At 38.6% G+C, this 20,248-nt stretch overlaps 1 long non-coding RNA gene across 1 annotated transcript; it reads right to left on the reverse strand.

Moving 5' to 3' along the window:
- Window positions 1-13,505: 13,505 nt before the first annotated feature.
- LOC148189251 (uncharacterized) lies at window positions 13,506-19,803 on the reverse strand. The gene is made up of 2 exons (XR_015777101.1): window positions 19,091-19,803; window positions 13,506-19,002 (listed from the first exon to the last, which is right to left on the reverse strand). It is a non-coding gene; the product is annotated as an uncharacterized LOC148189251 (long non-coding RNA).
- Window positions 19,804-20,248: the final 445 nt, after the last annotated feature.

Below are 20,248 nucleotides of genomic sequence, written 5' to 3' on the forward strand. Positions count from 1 at the left end.
GTATATAGTAAGCTGATGTTCAAAATTCTGCTAGAGTAGAGGATTCAACTGCGATATGTACCGTCATCTCAGCCAGGTAGTCACTCTGGGGAAAGAGATGTCAGGCTCGCTACATAGTTGATCAGAGGCTGCCAGTTACTGTTATATTTGTCAGTCGAACCTCTTATAGAGAATTTGATCTTTTCCAACTTCAATTTTCAAAGTAAACTTGTTGCAACACTATACCAAAGATAAACTTTGCAAAAACATCTGTTGATTTAAGTCTTTAAGGTCATGATTTAGAATTTTGCACATAAAGATATTTTTAAAGTACCAGAAATGCCTCCTCTACACTCCACACGTTAGAACATCCAGATATTATAAAGCTCTCAAAGTTTCTTTTTATTTGTTTGAATAAATGTTGATGTTTAGAGGAGCTGATCTGCTGTGCATCTTGCTTAGCTGATATGTAATCTTTGCTCCAAGGCTAACAATGTGTCAAAACCATTGGCTGAAGCCAATGTAGGCAAGGTGAATTTAAGCTGCCAAAAATCCCTGGCATACATTACATAAGTGAGAGAATACTCAGAGTCGGTATCGCCTCAAGAAAAACTTCAACATTAAAAAATGTAGCGAGAAAAAAAGGAAAAGAAAGGTCATCTGGTTTCCATTAAGAAGATAAAATGGTTCACTCGGAGCCTTTTACTGGCCGCTTTGTTACTGGGAGGCGTCCATGCTGCTCTCTCCATCATCATCCAGTTGACACAACATTAAAGGCTTCAAACAGCCGCGCAGGGTTCCTTAATCAAAAACTAATTGTAATAGATATTGAGGAGTGCTAACACTCTGACCGCTCAGCTGGTATCAGTGGTCCAAGGATGGAGATACCATTAAACATAACAAAGGCTTGATAGCTGAGACTGGGCAATGCAAGTGTGAAATACAACATGTGGCTGAAAAGGCACAGATACGCTGATACTATGAAGCAGCAGTCCAAGGCAAGCCTGTCAAACTCGCTTATTTAGAAACAAAACAACGGATCTGGAAAATTCCTGAAAGTGGATACAGCAGCAAGATTTAAAATCACTAAAAGCTGTGGCATCATGCCAGATTTAGAAAATTAGGAACATGTCAGACCTGATAACAGTTTTTTGTGACTCTGTATTAGTGTATCTTTGTGTTTATTCGGTGTTGGCCTGCAGCACAATATCTAATTCAGCAAATTAATTCTCTTTAATTTGATTACTTAATATCACTAACAATAACTCATGTCCAATCAAAGGCCTTTTCTCCTATATATTAACCTTTCAGACACACTCCCACTTAGCATATTAGAATTTGAGTCCAAATTTCCAAACAAGGTGAGAGGAGCGTCTTTATCAGAATGATACATGGTGTAATTCTCATCCTCTTGGATGACTGAGTAAGGAATTAAGGCGACACATAGACTTGTCTTCTTCAGCGTGTCACTTCCTTTGACAAGGCTCATTCTTTTCCTGTTAGAGAAGGAACTGTTTGATAAACCTGTCCTCAAATGAATCTTAACAGACTCATAGAGGTCAGGACTGGAACAGTGGGCAGACTGTTAATAGGAACCACTTTTTTAAAGGCATCAAATCAGCTCCTTGAGTTTAGGAAAGTGGTGATAATTTAGCCCAATTTCCAGAGGAATTGTGTTCATATTGGATGATTATACTCCTCTTGAGTTACATACAGTGTCGATGCAGTAAGTAGGGTAAGGTGCACAGGTCTACAGTGTGTATAGTGTTCCTGACCATCAGAACAGGAGACCGGGGTTTGTGTCCCATCACACGGACAAATTATTAGGGTTTCCACACATTTTCATCAAATAATTTTCAAACTTTTCCATAGCTTCTCTGTAATATTTTTCCCAAAGAAGTTTAAAATAAACTAATCGAACAATAAACTAATCTAACAATCATAGGTGATTGTTAGATTATACAATCCAGTAATCAGGCACAAACTCCAGTGTGCTATGCCCAATTGTAGCCAAACTGAAGCATGGAATATGGAATGAAACAACTCTGTGTCAGGGTTTTCCAGGGTTTTCCATGGTTCCCATGGTTGTGGAAAACCTGGAAAGGTCATGGCCTTTACCAATCACATTTTCCAGGCCTGGGAAAGTCATGGGATAAGTAAAAATCACTGAAAGTTTTGGAAGATTAATGGAATTTTGTTGTTAGTAAACAAGCTGTTACAGCAATCTTCTGTCATGAGGTGGTATTTCGGGTGATTTAAAAAAGCCATATTTCACAAAACTGCGATTAAAACCCGTTTTTGCTTTTATAGGTTACATGAAAGTGGTCGCAACTGGCTCCCTTGTGCATGATGCAGAAGTGTTACTGCATCATATAACTCTTCAAAAAGAGTAGTGGATGATCCCTAAATTTTGAATCCACAATTTTCTGTAAAATCGTGGACTATCACCTCCCAGAAATCCCTCATAAGGCGCTTGCCTTTCCATTATCATTCGCATAACATGCCTGCGTCGCCTTCCACCAGAAACAATGACAGCTGGTGCAGTGGCTATAATAGAAGTAAACCTGCTGATGTTTTGAACGTCCATCACCATGCTTCTTGGAATGTTGTCGCCAGAGGAGAAGATGCAGAACATCACTCAGTGGAAACGCAGTCATCTCAAAATTGTGTTTTATTGACATTCTGAAAATATCACTTAAGTTTTGTGCAAATCTCTGATGAAATGGAAACTCGCCTAATGTACACCAACAGTAGATAAAAAAACACACGAGCATGTATGCACAGATGCACAGGTGTACACGCACACAGATCATAAACAGGTGTTTGTGTGTATTTGTGCTGCAGTTTCACTCTGTTGGTATAACAAGGAAAGATATTCAAAGTCTATATTGTATGTCACTTTAGCTTTGGCATAGTCAGTTTTCTCTGACCATAATTGTATGCACGGTAACTGTGTGGAAAATGTATGCAGCCTCCACCTAGCATAACCACCCCTGCTGCACTCCCCTGTGGATAACAAATGGGCCTTTTCTCTGGGAATTGAGGCTAAACGATGGTTTCACTTAGAGAGCAAAGTGACTGTCCATCTTCATAACAGTGCTCTCCATCAAAGAGCAATGAATCCCATCCCGTCCCACTGGCTCTGATTAAACGCAGGCAATGGATATCCCCTTTATGAAGGCCTGCAAAGCTGGCCCTCATGTCAGCCTTGCACCTGCAACTATCAGCCTCTCCTTCTCTTGTAATAAAAAAAGACCCACACATCTGGTCAGGGGAGCAGCGTGCTGCTCTGGCAAAGTTATTCAGCTGAGTCTGTTTGAAAGTGACACACCTCCACTTGATTTAAATTACCTAAGGCATTTCTTATTGGTGGGGTCACATGGAAAACCCACAGGTCACAAAGTTCACTGGCTGACGGACTTTCACCCTTGGTCATGCTTTGAACCTTCCCTCTGGTCTTTATTCCTAATTGTTGTGAGATAACATCACGTTAATGCCCTTTCTCATTCACATAAGGTTATGATGTATAATTGCATTATGAAGCTATCATGGTATCATTTTAGTCCGTTTCCACTGAACATAATCACTGGCAGATACATGTGCGTTACATAGCTATGAGATGTAGACACTTCTCAAAGAGATCTGAGGCTGTTTCTTCGTTGTTATCCAGCTGAATGAATCACACTGTCAAATAACTCAACTGAACTGAATCAAGTCCTCATGCTGCCGACAGTGCCTTAAGATGTTTCTCTTATTCATTTTAATTTTTGATGCAAGTGCAACAGCTTCAAGACCTTGGAGAAAAGATCAAATAAACTGCATTTATGTACGTGATGCTATAATAAAAATGAATGCAAAAAAGTTTTATTTTGTTGCTTAAATTTCCTTTTTTAAGTTTTAGAGATGAAACCATCAAACAGTCCACTAACTAGTATAGGCTACACATCAAAATCCTATCTTGGACCGCTTGCCACATGATCACTGGTCTAATATGTCCCCACGTGGTCTCCAATTTGAAACATTAGAGTAACAACTATAGGTTGTTCCTAATGATACAAACTGCAGGTGAAGGTACCACCATCTGATTACCCATTGTCAGGTTAACATCTATTTACAGGGTACAGTGTTAAGCCACTTGTGCATCAAGTGTGACCCACTAATAGCTCATACTGTACGTGATGAGAATCACTTGCTGCAGTGAGCACTTTTGAGAAATTTGCACAAGAAAACTGATTGACACTATTACAGTCCAGAGGACAAACAAGCCTTTGTTTTAATTTGCCCTGAAAAACAGGTTGCATGTTAGATGGAGATGGTGGTGAATGCCTTTAGCTGATCAGGTGGAGACAGTGAATTCAAAGCAAACTGGCTGAATCCAGAAAAAAGTGTTCGTGTGTCTGTCTCAGTGAGGTATCAGAATGCACACTGAGGTATTCTATTGTTCATACATTAGCTAATGTCATTATCTTGTCTGTGAAGTCAAAAGGGCTAATCTCATGTTATAGGATTTGCAGCCACCTAGACAGATCTCATTGGGTAAACGTTTGGCACAGTGACAAAAGAACAGGAGGAGCATCCAAGTTCTGTAAGTAGTATCGATATACCAACAGCAACCTGACCCCGTGTGTGGCTATAATAGAGCAGATACAGATGTGGCCAGTTTTATATTTCACTTCACACTGGAGTTTAACTTCTTAAAGCCTCTGGGAACCCAAATCACCCAACATTTTCTTGATATGTAATTTTGGGTCTTACATGCATGATAAAAAGCACCAAAAATGGTCAGACAAAATCCATTTCCTGAAACTGGGTTGTTTTGAGCGTGGTTATACCTGATCCATGTCATGTAATATGAATAAAGATAATCAAAAACTCAAAGTCAGGTGTCAGTTTATACTAATTTAACATGCCGAACTGAAATCCCTCAATGCTCCTTTCAATAGGTTGCATTCAGAAACCCTCACTCTGAGTGTCGGAGCGCACTCTGGCACAAACTGGACCGCTGATAAATGTGGAGCGCTGTTGGAATGTATGGTTCGGTTATCCAGAATATTGCACTCTTTGAGTGGCAGAGCGACTCTGGGCACCCTGTCCCGGGAAAAGGAGCAGCAAAATGCAAAACGGAGTGAACATGTGATGAACTTAACCGTTGGCTAATTCATGTAGAAATAAAACTCCCAATGGCTTCGGACAACACTATACAATACTACGAACATTTTAGTAGTAGATGTAGATAGGTATGTATTTAGATAAATATACTAACTATATGGTCTCAGTATGATCTTGACTACAACACTAGCTGAAACAGAAAGGCTCATACCACACCGACTCTGCTTTTCTCCATAGTTGTCGTGGAGACGAGACAGTTGACAAAGGTGGGATCCAAGGAGGTGTCAATCAAAACGTGATTTGCCACGCCCACACAGTCTGGGGAAATGCTATTATCCTCAAAATTAGCTGTTTTCACCTCAGTTTTCTAATAGTTGGGAACATTTCTTTTTACTCAGATTTTTGTAGATACTTAATGAGACTCTCAGCTTTGAAATGTGTGCATTCTTACTATTCTAATCCACATTTCCAGTGGCTTTAATAACATTTAGCATGCAAGTGGTTTCTTTTGTTTCGGCTCCATGTCATGTTCAGTGAGACGCATTACAGATGTTTGATAGAAATATGGCAGCTATCATTTTAAACATAAATTGTGGAGGGAACCCCTGTAGAGGGGGACAGTATTACCTCAGTATGACTGCCAAATTGGTCCGAACTCTGGACCTGGCAGATTCCTACAGTAGATGTTAGATGAATTGTACAGATTAGGACCTGGATAAAATGCTCTCCAACCTCTTCAGCACAGTGTTAAACTTGAGTTTGGCAAGGTAATACCATTGCTTAAGTTCATGACTTCTCTCTCAGCCTCATGTCATCTACAGCAGTGACCATGACTGCTGTATCATATCCTACCTTAGAGTGCTGACAAAAAAATTGTTATGATTAGGGCTTGGTATTATTTAAAAATGATGATACCAGTACCAATACCAGTGCCCTTGAAGTGATACCAATAGAGTACTTTATTTGATACCTTTTTTTTCTAACTTCATTCATGTGAATGGAAGCATTCAGTTGCATAAAATGACCTGAGGATACAGGCAGATATGGTGGTGGCATCTTGGTACACAGAATTGCCAAATATGTCAAAATACACTGTGCTCGACTTCACCACTCCACTGACTGTATTGGTTGTAGTGGCCCCAGCAGTGGGCCAATCACATGTCCATTAAATCAAAGAACGCTTGTCGTGATTGGCCGTTAGCAAAACAAAACAAATAGTGATTTTTTTTCTAGATCTAGGTACAAAAAAAAGATTGAATACAGGTATTGTTTGACCAGATATTTTTTAGGGAGTTTGGTTGATACCTAAAAAGATGTCAAGTAACAAAACCCAGCCCTATGATCAATACATTCATTCTGAAGGATGTGATATGAGTGTAAAAATAAGATTGTATCAATTTTGTGTATTGTATTAATACTTTCACTGAACTATGTAGTACTAAACTAACTTTTTTTTGGCTGTATAATAGGTGCATGTTTGCATGTTTTGTTCCGTCCGTTGTAAGCCATTAAACCAAATAAAACACAAAAAGCAACAACACCATTAATAGAAAGCTGATAGTTTGATAATCAGAAATGCAGAGACAAAGACAACACTAAATCTAAGTATCAGAGTCAAGAAGCATGTGTAACACTTTATTTGTAATATTTCAGATTCTTCCACCTCTCATCTTCCAACACTGTGGGAAAGCGAGGTCACAACAGTTGAGAATAGTTCCTTAAACGAGCCTTAAGATGTCTATCTTTCTTGGCAGTCCTCAGACGGGCCCAGCTATTATGTTGATCTTTCCCCCAAGCTTCTATTGAATTCACTAGTCCCATAATGCCTATTTGTCATATTTGTTAACATGCCGGGTCACCTGTCTCACAGCTGTCTGTGTTGACTAGATCTGCCTTTTCATCGTTGTGAGCTACCTGCCATAATGAGTCCGTAATAAAGTGCCATTATCTATCCACCCAGTCTAGTGTCCCATGCACAAAGCCACTGGAGGAATCCAGGCCCTGTCTAATTCATTTCTGCTGGGTATAAATGTCAGCGTCCTTTTGTGAGGATTACAGACATTCCCACATTAGAGCCGGACTGATTGTTCTATATGGAATGGTGGGAGTGGAATAGAGCATTTGATTTCAGATAATGTAGAACAAGACAAATGCCACCGGACCGGATGGGGCTTTTTGTCTAAACTTGGCCAGAGACTTGAATCTGAGACTATAACTGTGTCAGGGAGAGCTCCAAGAGATGAGAATGACAGTGGTGTGGATTACACAGTCCGTTATTACAATTTGTCAGGTTTTATGATGTCAGTGACGGCTGGAATTTATCTCTTCAACCTTTTATACTCCACCTCATTGTGCTATCCAAAGCCATCTATGGTCCCAATTTGTCACATTGTACAACAGTCATTGGTGGGTTCTGTTAAATGGCATAAATAGATGTAGATTGCATCACAAACTCACTTAAAACACAAATTGTATCTTTGTATTTAAATGCATGGATGACTCTTTTGTTCAGCTGGTCATATTTAACCAATATTCGAATGACATTTATTTTTTTAGATAATTGGTTTGTGGTTATTTGTTAAAATTGGTCTTTTTGAGCATGACAGTCTTTTAAACATCAGTGTACAAGGTTGTAAATCTTGTCTGTGACATTATGATTCACACAAAACTTCAAAAACCTTTGAAATGTACAGTTTACAGTTTGCAAAGATCATTGCTTTGCAGAACATGTTTAATATCTTGTTCAGTAATTGGTATATTGATTGCTAATGTCATCATGATTTAGTAGAGAAGCAGTCATGTGGCAGCTTCAACAATTCAAGGGCCCCTTTGTCCATTCATCAGCACCCCTGATTGGGCCCATGTCATGGTTAGCTGCAGGCCCAGCAGATAAAGATCAGTGGATGATTGGGCACACACATTCTTAACATGGCTGACCCGTGACATCTCGGGGGCAGGCAGGGAGTCTGTCATTATGTGTACAATGCATCGCTGTTTCCCCGCTTATCTTTGAGATGACATTGAGAGTTTTTGCATTAACTCATTAATGAAAAGACTCATCATTAAAGGCATCATGGAGGCACAGTGCAGTGGCAGTGACACTGCACCGCCACTGCAAGCAGGAATGTGTCTGCAGCTCTACAGCAACACGCTGACAGCATGAGACCTTGGCAGAGCTTTGTTGAAGACCTGAAGCTGTTGAGACATGTTTTTCTCGTAGATGTGTACACCGTGTGGTAGATTTATATGAGAGTATGTAACATGATATCTGACCACTTGCTGATAAGGCACCCATTATTAAGTTGTTTTTTTTTAAAGTTATAACAAATAGCTTCATAAATGTTTATTAACTCATGTACAGATCAGTTAAAAGGCAAAACAATATTTGGATTGCCAGTTTGTGAAAAATCTCTTTGGCTGAGGATGATAAACACCTCTTACATCATGACACTTTGCCCTTTTAGTGAGCTTTTAATTAATCAGAAAGACCATCAGATTCCTCAATTTCTGAAACAAAATTCATTTCTCAGCAACTTATTAATTACAGATTGGATGGCTTATTAGTAAGTAAGACCCTTACGATCCCTTAAGTATAATTCATAACTATAGAATTTATGGCCTCTTAGAAGGTGAGAAACACAAGCAATTGTTGGACTACCAACCTTTGTCCACATAGTGTTTTTTCTAAGTGCTAGCATCTTGTTTCTGTTGTTCCCCTATGAGGAGAGAGTGTATGCAGTCACACGAAGCTGCCCAGAGACAAAACGATGCACCCAGCACCTTTTTTTCAGGGCACTTTCTTTGTGGCCACTCCGAGTGCTTAGTTGAAAATCTCTGAACTTTTCATTAAGTGTCTAACATGAGCTGTATAATCACAACAAAGACAAAAAAAATCACATATGTGGCAGCAGATCTGCCAGCAGATGTTGCCAGTTAGTGTTGTGCTTTTATTGCCGTATGTGTTGTAAGCTTGTTGTTATATGTTGTCAACCCTCTTTAGACTTTTTTTAGCTACCTTGCTTTAGCTGCCTTGCTAACTTTAAAGCCCCTTTCTTTCTGCACAAAAAACCCACCAACACCTGCTAACATCTGGCTTTTTTACTTTCTTTTTTCTTTTTTCTTAAATTTCCTATCGGCAGTGATTTAAATACCACACCTAGGTGGACGCACTAATTTTAGCCCCTTTGCCAGTGCCCTGCAATGACGGGCTGCCAGACAATACCATTCATCTCCACTCAAGTAGTTCCAAACATCATACCAAATTAATCTGCATCGAGTTTGAAAGAGAGACTGAACAAGTAAGAGAGATATGCTATACTGATTTCTTCTAATTGGTTTTCCAAACATGATACACCAGAAGAAAAAAAAAAAACTTTCACACACACGCACACACACACAGAAAGGTACACTCATCTGCTGCAGAGCCATGTACACAATTCTTGTCTACTGGCAATGGGAAAGGAGAAGGAGTATTTTTGTGTTTTTCCATGTTTAAAATACCCGCATACACATGCAATAAATCTGGTGGAAAAGGGTAGTAGAAACAAAACCCATTCATAACGCTTTTTTAATGAAGCACTGTCATAAAGTGCTCCTCAGCACTGGGCCACAGCTTTTCTGCTGTTGAAAATTACTATGTGGACACGTGCCCTTATTACAGTTTCACTTGAAAAGTTAAATTGAACTACAGTGTTATTACCAAATGCAAAGGTAGATAGTTCTTATAAACTGCTAAAAACTGATTTATAAATCATTAGAAAATGATACACTGACCCTAAATAATGCCATTAGTCACCACTTTCTTTCTCATAAAAAAGTGGCCCCAAGACTTAAGTATTTTGCAGTATTTTGATCCAGACTAATATATTAAGCCTTATAATCATCACATGCCACATGCCGAAGAGGTCTTGATAACACCAGTTAAATTTGCCCTGACTGTTCATTCCTCCTTGATGTGTGTTGCTGTGTGAGCATGTGTGCTCACCATCACATGCACGTTGGATGGGAGTGCTTATGTGCAGCTCATGTGTTAATGCTGTCATTTCCACAGATCAGTCACAGCAGCCTTTTCTCTGTTGTTTATGGTTATGTCACCACAATTACAAGAGAGAAGGGGGGCAGAAATAAAGTGTCTGTGAAAGATTGATAGCTTTGGTCTTTAGTTCAATTGTAAATTAGAATAGCAAGTCCCTCTGGGATACAAGGGCTCTATTTATGATTAAGAAAGAGCCTCCGTAATAGAGTGGTGGTAGAAAAGTTTGCTCCCTCTCACAAACAGGCAATTAGCTTGATGAAATGGGCCTTACTTTTTTTTTCACAGCCTGGATATGTGAACCCATATTATTATGGGCAGCCTTATAGTTTATAGTATTATTTTCACCTTGAGCTGCAAACAATAAGGTGCTGAAACAAACTGTAGTTTTTTTTTCCCCCCATGTATTAAAACGCAGACACAGCTCAAATTTGGGCAGAACAAGTCCAAAGGTAGTTGAAGTATTAGGTGAGAAAGGTGACAAGTATCACAGCAGTTTTTCTGGCAAATGGCAATTACATGGGCACAGGCGTTTGAAAAGTCGTTTTATCAATATTTAATGATTTAAATTCATCTTGGTATTCATTCATACCAATGTTTTATTATAACCTGCAACCATTAATAATTATACATGTACTGTATGTACTGAACAAACTAATTTACTTATTCACAACTGTTTTTTATAGAAAAAAAATCACCTGTGCATGAGGTGTCTGGCATATTGTTTTAACCTTTTATGCTTACAGACGAATATTTTAACATTCATGTAATGACTTCTCATAAGTGACACAAACCTGCTATTTGAGCCAATGTTTCCATCTTGCTTCAAAGTTTCCCTCTTGAGGACCTAATCCTTGCATTGTGGGCTCACTTCCATGTCAGTTATACAACCTGACTGCACAGATTTGTCCTCCACTGTATTTTTCTTGGAAGCAATCAGTCACACCTTCTTTTTTTTTAAACAGGCTAAGCTTTACTAATGTTTCATTTCATAGAGGGAAATCTGGATCAAAAACAGAGCCAGAAGTTAGTGTTAGTTAACACTCTATAGCAGTCTAATGATCTGAAAAGCCATAAATCCTCCTCTGAAATCAGCTCGGTGAGAGATTATTACCTTAACCATTATAGTTAATGGCTTTATAGCTGAAAAATGATCAGACTGCAGATTATTAAAGCAATGGAATGTCTTAGGTTGTGTTGTAGTGACTGAGTGCATTAGCAGGTAAGTGGGTGTTCCTACTGTACATACAGTTTGAACCAAAGTGCAAATGTCTGAATTATGACATGTAGAGTTTCTGTGAGTTCATCAGTTTTGCAGACAAATTACAATCACACATGAACACAGTGTATACCTGCTCAATATGTTAAGGTTAATTATGTTAATTAAAACTATTACAAATATGTTGAAGCTGTTAAGATGAAACTAAAAACTAGTTTTAATATGCTTATTGTATTTACCAAGGCCAACCAGTCATATCATGGAGGAGTACTCAGCTGCTGCTGCAGGGCATAGTGCAATGAACTAACCTACATGATCAACCCAACCACCACATTACACTAAATGGACAAGCCATTAGATTACCTGCTTTGATATCATTCCTGAGGTAAATCCACTAAAAGAACATATTTTTTCTTAATATAACATAAATGATGGCACTTTTAAATGAGGCAAGGCGTAAGATTGAGAGAGGGATTTTAAAGCTATGAGGGGACTAAAATGTGGATTGTGCACTATGTATCTACCTCCTTAGTACCAGTATGCCACTGCCACAAGCCTCTCTTTCCTAAAAACAATCATTTAATTGGCACCAACTGAATATTTGTGTTGCTTTTTTCCCCCTTGTGATATTTCGTTTTGCAAGCCAGATGAGGCTTCTCAACTTCAGACAACATGTGTGGCCACTCTCTATTTGACAATTTTTGCCAAAGGGCACATACTCCTGCGCCAGCTGTCATCATGGATGTTACACCAGTTTATAGCGTTTGTTTTTAGTACAAAGACAGTGGTGATCATCCAATCGGTCTTCCCTTGCTAGTGTTAACACTTAGCTAATAAGTTCATTTTGTTCTTTGTTTGCTTTAATGCCTTCAATTTTCACTTTGCCAGATGCTATGGTTGCACGGGCAGCACTCCGCAGCCACCATTATTGTTTACAGCTCCGTTACGCCTGTCGATTGATCCACAAACAGATGTAATTCTTTATATGTGACTCACCAGAGTAGATTCAGCAACAAGTGTTTTCTGTGGGTTCCCTTTTTTTATTGACTTGGATTCCAACGCTCTGTCTTCTAAGTTGGCATTTCTTCATCTCTGTTTTACTTACAGAACCTGTTGGAGATTGGCTTCTGATCATATTGTATAGAAATGAAAAAAACATGCTATTGTGTAAGGTCTTGAAATGTGACTGCATTGTATGAGGAGATTATTAATCCCATATCAAAATACACTGCCATTGCACTTAAACAGCATAGGTGGAGTGTATAACAAAAGGTAAAAATAAAGAAAAGATAGGTTTACTTTTGGGGCATTTTAATTTTCTTAATATTCTTTATTTTGCACCTGCAGTAATGTTGCTAACAAGCTCAATGGTCGGTATGTAAAGAATAAATCATTACAATCTTGGCCACTTAAAAACTGTAAACTTGAGGGTTTTTCCAGCTCATTCAAAACTCTGATAATTTAGTCCATAATTTTTAGGGTCAAGGGGCCAGCGTGGAGGAATATTATGTCTTAAGTTATGTAATTATTCAGCCTCATGCTCATGTTGTTACTGATAGATAACACTTGTCACCCAGTTTCTTGTAAGCCCACATCACCAGGTGTTTAATTCTGTTGTTGTAATACACACCAGGGAGGAGAACTGGTTACACATGCTCTTAATGTCTTTACATTTGAACATAAACCATCATGGATTCCTTATTGATGGACACCAAAGGCTGTGGCTACTTGAGGGATGATGAATTTGAGTCACACTTTGTGGAAAACGTTTTTGTGGACATTTACTTTCAAGTCACATTAGAGCTGTGCTGCATTTTCTTTTAACAGTTCACTTTTAAAGAAAATAAACAGAAACACAGTCTACTGTACAGCACAGAATAAACTTTTTATTCCTCATGTGCTCTTTGTTGACCTCTGCCCGGGTGTAGCACCGAACAAAATAGCAAACCTGCCGTAACGCTCCTGATTTGTCCTTGATAACATTTTCCAATAATGACATTTGGCGAGAGAAGAGTCTGGTATTCTCACTGTTAAATGCATTTTATAAACTGAACAGATACAAAATCCAATGTTGTTTTTATAAGATATGAGAACTGCCATTGAAATTGTGAGTTTAGAAATGTGTTGGTGAGACAGTAATAATAATGTGACACATAAAAAGACAAATTGGTGTTTAAGTTTTTATTGAATGCCTTTCTGATCATGATAGTTAATAAGCATTAATTAATATTACAAACTGAAACATTACAAACAAATACTGTTTACTCCTCTGAATGAATTTGAGAGCAAATTATGTCATGTCTTTCTCTAACCTCTGGGCACTATCACATGTCCACAAATCCCCTCTCCATGTATTGTCAGTGGAGCAAGTCTAAGATTTGACTCTGATGACATCATCCTGGGAGTATTGACTCTCACGGTGTGAGCTCGAGAAGCAGCCCTTGCATATCCTCGTATGAAAATAAAATAACCAGCATACTGTGAATAAGTTATTCCATATTTTTATATATATATTTTTTAATAACCTTTCCCCTTTAGGTCATCTTTGCACCAAGAAAATCTTTTTATATTTGGAGTCATCACCTGTCTTACAAAATTGCCTTTATTCCCTCCATCAGTTCATAAGGACCATTGATCACATGTGGATTGGGTGACTGAAAACCACCAAATGGCAATATTTGCTATGATACAGCATGTTCCATTCACAAATGTTGAATTAGTACCTGTGGAAGTCGAGGTGTAGTTAACATTGTCAATATTCACAGGCTGCTGGTTTTGTTCATAGTTATACAATTTATGTCTGCAGCACTTTCACAGAGGAATGTGTTCTTATGTTAAACATTTCAGCTTGATTGCTTTCACAGCCTGAAGTGTTTTGGCTTGGAACTGGTAGAAGTGTCTGATATAATGTGTTACTGTTGTTAATTTTAGTGTAAACTACAGCTATGTTTCTATCTCAGGAAACCTGAGTATCGTACTCTTCACAACTTCCTCACAAATTTCAAATTGTGCACATTTGCACGACAGTAACATGCTATCATTATACAGCAAGACTGTCAGGTTTTTTTTTTTTGGGTGGGGTGGGGTGGGGGGGGGGGGCAATAACTTGCTAAGGTGTACAATTTCTCTCCACTGTCAGCATGTCTCATACAGTTGAAAAAATAGTTCTGATTAAAAAAAAGCTTTCTTTACACATTTGCAGTACGATATCATGATACAGGTGGAAAACTAATTCTTGAAATATAAGAGCACAGCACTGCATCAAGAAAATCAATTAAAACACAGCTCATGTGATGTCTTAACACTTTATTAGTCATAGATGTGGCAGGTGTGACACTGCAAATTGCAATAATACACAGTACATGAGAAACGCAACTAATGTTTTAAGTTTACTAACATGCATTTATGAGTTAATTCAGCATTGTTTCAGGTGGTTCCTCCTTCTGCTAAACTATTTCCAATTAAAAATCAGAAAACCTACAGAGAGGTTTTTCACATGATGGTAGCAGTTTGATATCACTGATCAATTTAATGATAATAAAACATTGATTATCACTTTCAGAAGTTTGGCTCTCTTTTTAGCAAGGTGACATTTAAGAAGAAAAAAATCAACATTTTATAACTGCAGTAGAAAGCTGAAGCTACCGTAAGCCTCCTCTACATCCGTTTGTGTAATTCTTACATATCCAACACTGCTACCACATTACACCTTGAGTTACAGTAATTCAATACACCGTCTGCTGCCTTTGGGGGCACATGTGAACCGTGTCTGGCTCAGGACCGAATGCTGCCACATCTTTCTCTCTTGTGTCTTCACCCAAACTTTTTTCACTGTCTGAGTATGTGAAAAAAAAAGTGTGAGGCGAGTGGACTGCCTACTCTCCCTTTTTTTAAAAGAGAAAAGGGAGGGTAGGTCACACTCAAAGAGACACATCTCACAAGTGCCCGGTACAACCGCAAGTCTTGTCCTGCCGGTCGCTGTGCAGCTCCACTGGGACAGATGGGGTTTAAGCTGCTTTGCCGAAGGGTACTTCAGCAGTAGTTCCTGAGGGTTAGAGAGCACTTATCACACAATCCCCCCAACCCAGACTTTCCCAGCAAGTCCTTGGAGTTAAACCATTGACCTCTTGGTCATTGCTGCTACAATGCTGCTGCCTCAAGTAATCATCACGCATGCTCCATCAATGCAGTCTTTAGCAGCCGAAACAACACATCATTTAGCATTTTTCACATCATCTCTCCATTCTGATTGCTTTAACAGCAGCGATTCAAACAACCAGCATTTACAAATACATTAAAAGCATGCTGGCAGCCAGCCTAAAGAGTGATCATTGAGACAAATTGATCCCTATCTGTTTAAATTGGCACTATAATCTATCATTGGCAAATTGAACACAGTGAGCTATCTGGGATCTATTGCCTTTTTAGATAGCGGCCCTTGGGGCATGCAGATGGAAAGAAAGTGATCTACGCCACTGAATGAACTCTTTATGTTTCATCTAAGACATGTATGTCTGCTTAAAAAAGGAAATGTTGTACACCTTTTTCCTCTTAAATGCCTTGATAAAACGTACATGAGCGTGCATATAGTCAGAACGCTTACACACCAAATTTACAGTAAGGCGGTGTTTACTGTGATAATGGAATGCAATTTTCTGTAATAACATATTAAGAAGCCAAAAAGACAGAAACACAATTAAAAGGACATGTTTTGTTATTGACCTATGTAAAGCCATGTTTAAGAGTCACCTTTTCAACAACAGAGAAAAAAGTAAGCTGAATAAAAAAAACCACTATACGCACACAGCATACATTATTGGGATGAAATCTCTAAATATCACTGCTCTTGAGTTTATAATTTTAAATCTTTTAAATATGTGTGTGTGTGTGTGTGTGTGTGTGTGTGTGTGTGTGTGTGTGTATATATATAAAATTAAATATTAAACTAAAGAAGATTTTGCTTATATTTCTTCCTGTGATCATTATATGAGTATAAAATAATTTCTTTAAACTTTAAATATGTCGGCAATATTATTTACCTAAATTAAGCCAAATGTACACACACACACACATTTAGCTAATTAATTATTTTTTTCATCTTTGCATCAACAGCACATTGAAGCACTGCAACAAAGAGACAGGAGAAAGAGCCTTTGCTAAAGGGCACTGATTGATATTATGCAATGCAGCAGATAAAACTGCTATGACATATGGGGCACAACCACCATCAATCAAGTGATCTTTATCAAGCAGGAAACAATTTGTGGCGGTTAAGGAGAGTTTTGAATGTTGGAAGTTGCTTAAACCTGTTGCCCGTTAAGAATTAAATTATATCTTGTAATATATTTAATTAATCCCACTGTTTTTAATATTTTATGTTAATTCAAATTCAGTTAATCATCACAACTATTTTTTATTTTATTTTACAATGGGACAATTTAGTGTTTGTCCTTATTCCACACTCATCTAATTCAATCAGACTCTTGAAGTTGATTGGCCTGGTCAACATTTGCTCCTGCGTGGGTCTGTAGGGGTTAATCAGGCCGGGAACTTGGAGACCCCCGGGGTCAGTATCACCCTATCTGCATGAAGGACTTGGTGAAAGCAGAGATGAGATTAAAGTCAACTTTCATTTCAGTTTTTTGACTTTTTATACAAGTGTGAGAGATTTTTTTTCCACCCGAAAAATAATCTTTTTCTTTTTATAATCTTTGTCGACGCTTAAAAAAAAATCTGAGTAACATGCGAAATTTTTAACCCAATCCACGATGATAGTTGTGTTTTAGTCTACAATCTGTTGCCTCTACCTTGTTTGAACCATTGCGCGCGTGCTGCCCTATAAGAAGAATTACCAATCGCAGTGCACGTGTCAGTTTTAACCTGATACATGAGTGAAAGCGTTCTCTTTGCACGCCCGTAAATCTCAACTATTATCTACTCACTATCGATTAATTTAACTGCACTCATCCCAATCAGCACATCTCCACTCCTGTGTTCCAGCGCGTGCGCTTTGTTTTACTAACAATAATAAAGTGATTTAGTCCTTTCTCCCAGCCGGAGCATGGGAAATCGTTAAAGATCTAGCTATTTGTGTGTGATCAGTAAATATTTAGTGCAGGCGACATCCTCTGTCTCGTCTTAATCAATACAGCTCCCGTTGGGCACCACTATTGTTGTGTGCACGCAGGCTCGTGGAGCATATAGTGCTTTTATCCCCAGCTTGAGGGGAAAACAACTACTTATCACACAGAGGAAACTTTTAAACCCAAGAAATAGACAAGACTTCCGGGGGCGGGGGGGTAGCAAATCAATTGTGTTGGTGATGAATGTTTATGTGTAGAAAAAAATAAATTTTCAGCAAGATTTATGCGAGGTAAACTGAGGCTATTATCATTCCATTATAAAGGCCTTCTTATTCTCCTCTGCGTAATTTGTAATTGCCGGAGGTGAAGCTGTTAAAAAAGGAAAAATATTGTTATTTATTTAGTCGCTTGTATCTTTGATATGCATAAAATAGATACAATAATTGTATATTATGATTATTTAAATTAATCAAAGCTAATTGATAATTATTATCATGATAATAATAAGAATAATACAATGTTGTTTTTAAAGGCTCTACTTGCTGGGTGTTTGTTTTAAATTATAAATTCAGTTTTGCAAGTTTTTTTTTTTAAATTACAGCTCTAATTAGCTTACGTGTTTAATTGCATCTTTACTTTCTATCTCCATATAATTTGTAATATGCAGATTCTAACAATGCATGCTCGCCACACACTTAAAGACAGGTGTCTGTTCTGACTTCACCCCCTCCCTCTCTCCTCAGTAGCCCACACAAAGCAGCGGCGTACAAGCGCGTTTTGGCCATATTACTGTAGGAGAGAAAAGGCGCACAGGATCTCTGCTTTGCTGTAAAGCCTACTTGTCATTTCCAGAGGCAAGTCAAATGATATTCTGCTCGGGGAAGACACCTCAGCGTTATATTTCCAAATTTCCTCGCTCAGCAACACATTGACGTGAATCAATTTTGGTTTGTTCCGGCTCTCCAAAGTTTTCGCATGATCAGACATTTGCAAATTTTCCAATAAACAGCGTGCCTTTTTTGTGTTTGATCCCGCTCTGTTGGAGAGGAAGCTTTGCCAGTTTGATTCTGAGCACTGTGTCGAAAAAGAGAAGAGAAAATATATTCTGAATAAGAGAGAAGATGCATCCCGCTACGGACGAAGCAACATATGCATTTGGTAGGTCTGTTACTATAAGAATACAGCCTCCTGCCTCTCTATCACTATCACATAACTTTATGAATGGGTATTTGTGAACGAGTTGAGCTTATTGTGAGCATCCTATAAATTAACTTGGGTGATATGAGCGAAAATGACTAAATAGAGTTGCCCGTATTCATTGCGCACCAGAAACGTCGTATATGTACGCTATTATATGCTCTGTCTGCAGCAGTACATGCTTTTTAATTCAAAAAATTAGTCTATCAGCTTATATAAACTATATTTAATTACAGCCGAGGAATAAAGCATTGCTACTTTTGCCGATTTATTCGAATAAAGTGTGCAAAAATGTGTACTCACCGTTTGGAGCGGCTCGGTCCTCGATAAATGGAGACCTTTCGGAGTGTTTTTTATTTATAGACTCTCCATTTTCACGCGTTCTGTAAATAAAACCGACAAAATAGTCATGCAGACAAAATATAATCGGCTCATTTGTTTTGAGAATAAAGACATAATTGGTCTAAATACCACCGCTGGGACTGCCTGAAGTGGCAAAAAAGTAAATCCAACTTTGGCAACTCTCAAAGCTTTGCCGTCCAAGTCATGTAAAACAGAATTTAAACAAACAGTCATCAGTTTAAAATGGTGCTCGTTAGTTTGGTCGATGCGGGAGAAGAGACTGAAGCAGTTTCCGTGTCGGATGGCTCCTCTAAATTGAATCTTATTTGAAGCAAAAACTTCATACGCTAGGGGGCACCCATATACTGTAATACATCCTGGGACAATGCAAGCTGCTGCTGCCGCTCTCTGCAGACTAACACACAGCTCAGGCTATAGGTTCATCTCCAAGTTTTACCTGCAGTTCAACTTTGATAGCCTGGGGCGTCAAGTAAACCAGTCTTATTTAGATACAAGCATTAACAATATAAATCAGGTAGGCAGCAACTCTGGGCAACCACTAACCCTTTTTTTGCACGCATGGCATCCTTCAGCGTGTCCCCAAAACTATACATTATCTGTATAACAAGGCAACATGTGACATGCATTATAAAACATAAAAATAAAGCAGCTTTTATTGTGTTGTTTATCGGGAAGTGGCTTCATCCTAACCTTAATGTGAAGGGCACGGCCTTTGACCTCGAGGGACATTTTTTAATGTAGTCCCTATTTAAAGCCATTCGCGTTTTTTTAAGCATAAAGAAAAGCTCTGACTTTTGAGATGTGGCCTCTGTGACCTAGTGTGTTGGGGATATTTGCTGGCCGGGAGGGATTAGCAGGCTGCAGCGGGTGTCCAGATGATGTCAGTAGCCTATCATAACATTTTTATAAGAGGTGTGGATTGTGGTGAATGCTACCTGGTGCCATTTAGACGCGCTAATAGGTGTGCGCAAATAGAGGAAGTTGGAGAAATGTGGCGGGGTGAGGGGTTGGGGGGGGATTCAGACGATTATTATTGTGACCCTTGTAAGCATTTGGTTTCAGTGTGTGTATAGTGCATGTGCGCAAATAAGTCTTCGTATGCTGTTTTAAATTACGCGGACAATATTCATATTTTGTCTTTGTGTGCGTGTGAGCATATGTGTATTGTGTCTACCTGAGGGATAAAGACTGGGGCACAATAGATTGACAGTTTTATGTGTAGAGATCATGTCCAGGAGGTGCACCTGTGTCCCGGCTACAAAAATC

The sequence above is a fragment of the Plectropomus leopardus genome, chromosome 7 (assembly GCF_026936395.1).
Source record: "Plectropomus leopardus strain MGB_pleo_1.0 chromosome 7, ASM2693639v1, whole genome shotgun sequence".
Taxonomy (NCBI): domain Eukaryota; kingdom Metazoa; phylum Chordata; class Actinopteri; order Perciformes; family Serranidae; genus Plectropomus; species Plectropomus leopardus.